We start from the raw sequence: 3879 nt of genomic DNA on the forward strand, positions 1-3879 counted from the left end.
GACGGGAGATCGTTCAACACCACCTGTTGCATTTTGAGCCACGTCTGAGTAACAGCCCAACAATGAGCACCTTGCTCTCGGTAGTCCGCTCCACGCGCGCGTGCCGCCCTCGTGAAAAATAGTGTGAAATTATGTGTGGATTTTCACGCTAGGCGTGATTTTCACACTTCGTAAGCTTTCCGCAGCCAATCAGGGATCGAATTTCATCACGCAGGGAGTGAAAATCAGGCCTGGTGTAAGAATCATGCGGAAAACTACGTGTCTTTAGGTTACGCGCCGCCCACGCGAAAAATTGTGTGCAGTTATAAATTAAGAGGTTCATTATGCAAAAAGACACCATGCAAAAAGACACATCAACTAAATTACTCAAAAAAACAGTAATTTACTGAAATTTACCTAGGTTTTTTACTTTGAGCCAAAATTACCGGTAATTCTCGAACCCTAGGTATGAGAAACTCTCAGATCAGTTTCGAGCTCCCCTCCATAATTAAGAGCCTAGGATCGGACCAAACTACCATGGTAGCTTATCATACTGGGCGGATGAAAGCAGATAAATGAATGAATTTGTTCTTTTTCACTGCCATTTTAGATAGCCTGAAACACCCTATTCTGAGCCGAATACTTATCACATCTTAATCAAATGTGTCTGCTGTTCCTTAGGCGATCCCCCTGGCTGCACCGGCGAAACCTACTAACACTTTAGGTAAGATTATCAACCAACTACCTCAAGGAATGCTTTTCATCCATTTTGGTGGTTTGAAAACAACGGCCCTAAACGGTGTATTCCCTTATTCCACCAGCGCTGCGAGCTGACCCATCCAAATGCGTCAAGGAGATCGTTGAGACGCTTTACTCGGATGTGCCCGGGTGGGTATTGATCTGCCTGAAAGTGGCGCAGGATAACCCGTCGCTGTCGTTCTTCATCGAGTTCCCCATCTGCGCCAGCCTCGTTGGAGGCGCAGACTTTGTGCGAGTGGCTCTGGATGTTGCGAAGAGGTGTCACTGAAAACTGACCGCCTAAACTCCATAGGTGCATCTGCCCATCTTCGCTTCTCTCGCGTTGTCTTTCTATTAACTGCAAAATATACTTTTACACCATTAGACCGGCTTTCATTTTCTTTTTACGTGCGTATGATTGGCCAAATGACAACGTACGGCTCACATCACACGAGCTTCGGCTGTTTTAGCTACAAAGAATACGCTCTATACAGTATCGAACCGTACAAAAAAAGGGGCTTACGCATGTCTCTAGGATGTCTCTTTAAAAGACATCGTCCAGACTCCGCCAAGGCTATCGCAAACCACACCTGAGCCTGTGCGGGGGCAACTCAGAGACACTTGGAGTGGCTAAAGCGAGAATGCGGACACCGAGAAGAGTATCGATAGTCATTATAGGGACTTCCCGGAGACAACGTAGAGACTACGAGGAGACTTCGTGAAGACATCCACACTGTAAAAAAAATAAGCGATTTTACATAAAAAGCATGTAAAACTTTACATAACATGTATGTAAAATTACAAGCACTGGCATTTTTACGACTTGTTTTGTTGTAAATTTACAACCAATGTAATTTTACAGAAATCTTATGGTAAATTCAACAAATTCAAGAAATTTTACAGAAGTCTTGTGGTAAATTTAACATAATCATGTAATTTTCCCATTGAAGTGAGGTAAATTTACAAGACTTGGTAAGATTGTTACTGAAACTGTGTAAACATTTTCTAGACCTTAGGTAATTTTACAGAAAAACTGTAAATTTGCCCCAGAATATATGGAATTTAACGGGGCAGAGGTAACTCGACATTTTTGTCTGAAGTTTAATGGACGGCAAGGCAGGGATACAATGACACTGCCAGGAGTATACCGCTTGTAGTTTAACTTGTACAACTTGTTTGGGTTGACGCGTAAAGATCAGTGGCAAAGCAGCAGGGCGTGGGGTGAAATGAAAACATCCAGGTGGGACATAAGGTCGGAAAATCCCTCATCGCCCCTGCAGTGCAGACACACAGACACACACACAGACGGACAGAGAAACAGACAGAAAGACGCGAAACGTTTTGATTATCACTGGCTTTTTTAATCGCTCGGCTGACAATAATCCTCGGTACACCGCTCAGATCAGTTGGCGACCTTTCGCACCAAACCACTCGACTCCCTTGTCGTGGGCACGTGCTTGAGTACATGAGGTGATGGTGTAGGCGGCCACTTAGCAAAAGGAGCCAGTTTAAGTTGACACATAAAACCAACGAGTGTTTTCAATCACATTCACACCACACAGTCATCTATCTGATCCACCACACTGTTAACAAAAACTGAAAACTTGACAACTTTTTTTAGACAAGGCTGTCTAAAACCAATTTTCATACTAATTCGTCAAAATTCTAATACTCTGAAAGTGCATAAAGTGCAGCTTGTCTAAACCAGAAAGGAGACTTAGTTCCTTTAGACCATCAATTCTGAATATCCGGAGTATCGATTCTATGATAAAGGTAAAAGGAATTTCAGAATAGACATGAATATGCGAAGCTTAAATATTCAGTCAAAGAACTGACCTTATCCTTTTTTAGAAACTCGCATGGCGAATGGCGATCAGGGCAATTCTAGGCGTTACGCACGGACATTTTTCAGCAAAAATCACTCGTTTATTCTAGTTTTGGAAGGGAAGATCGAAGCAAATTGCATCGACCAAAGGCTTGCTTTAAAATGCATTTGGAGAGCTATCCGATGATATGTGCACGGTTGCTCTGCGATGACCCATTTAGATTTTATAAATAAGTGAAGAAGCCGTTACGCACGGAGAAATACCGGCGTTTTTTGTAAAGTATGTATGTAAAGTTCCGTCCACATGTCCAGTGGTTAAAGAGCCTGGGTTTTGATTCTGTTGTTTTTTAGCCCGCCCTTCTGCTTTGAAAAAGCTATCTAGCGGGCTTATGCAAACGACCTCGTGCCTGTGTGTCAATCTGTCTGTCTGTTCCACTAGAAGGCGATGTGTTAGAGGGTGTTTGGAAACTGACCGCCGCCGGAACTGTCCTTGGACCGGACCGCACAGAACTAGCGCCATCTCCCGGCCGTGAAGTAAAACTACGTCGCCAGCCGAAGGGGGCCGGTCCCTAAGTCGACTTATTTTAGCAAATGCGGTATACTTTTGGGCGGGAAGACGAGAATCATAGCAAGGTCCTGATTTCTGTGTTTAAGGCGCGTTGTTGGAAGTTCTACCTTCGGATAGTCAAATTGGAAGAAGGATGACAAATTTGCGCGTTGAGTTGTTAGTAACAACACTATTTAAGAAAGGCAGTAAATATTTGTAAGGAGTGACTATGCTTTGAAGTGCCGATGTTTAAATTTTCCCGTAATTGATTTAATTTTAAACGCAAGGTAAGGCGTAAGTTGCGTTTTTGTCTCGAATCACCAGTGTTCCAATTCTTGCGAATTATTTTATGAAACAGTTCACTGATAATCTGACTAAAGGACGAATGTCCATCATAGGATGTTTTGCAGGAGGGCAAAAACAAAGTTAGTTTTTAGTCTCAAAGATAGACATTTAATCCAAATTGTGCACATGTTTCTCTATTTTATTCCTTTTTAATAATCCCACATGATAAAAAAAAAAAGGAGAGCTCTAGTTTTAATATTAAGAGAGATAGATGGACATTCGCCATTCCAAGCACACAGTGTGAGATGACTAAAAGACGAAAGTCCTGGGATAGTCCTGCAGACAGACGAATGTCCACAAGAGATACCAACACAATGGCGAATGTCCACAAGACATTCTGACACAATGGAGAATGTCCACAAGACATTCTGACACAATGGCGAATGTCCACAAGAGATTCTGACACAATGGCGAATGTCCACAAGAGATTCCAACACAATGGCGA

General features: G+C 42.7%; 1 protein-coding gene and 1 long non-coding RNA gene across 2 annotated transcripts in view; both read left to right on the top strand.

Annotated features, from left to right (window-relative positions):
* Positions 1-3879, top strand: part of LOC127750466 (uncharacterized) — a 148166-nt gene that overhangs the window by 122839 nt on the left and 21448 nt on the right. The window lies entirely within an intron of this gene.
* Positions 10-1101, top strand: LOC127750470 (uncharacterized). The gene is made up of 2 exons (XR_008011692.1): positions 10-703; positions 801-1101. It is a non-coding gene; the product is annotated as an uncharacterized LOC127750470 (long non-coding RNA).

The sequence above is a fragment of the Frankliniella occidentalis genome, unplaced genomic scaffold, assembly GCF_000697945.3.
Source record: "Frankliniella occidentalis isolate FOCC.00 unplaced genomic scaffold, Focc_3.1 Scaffold193, whole genome shotgun sequence".
Taxonomy (NCBI): domain Eukaryota; kingdom Metazoa; phylum Arthropoda; class Insecta; order Thysanoptera; family Thripidae; genus Frankliniella; species Frankliniella occidentalis.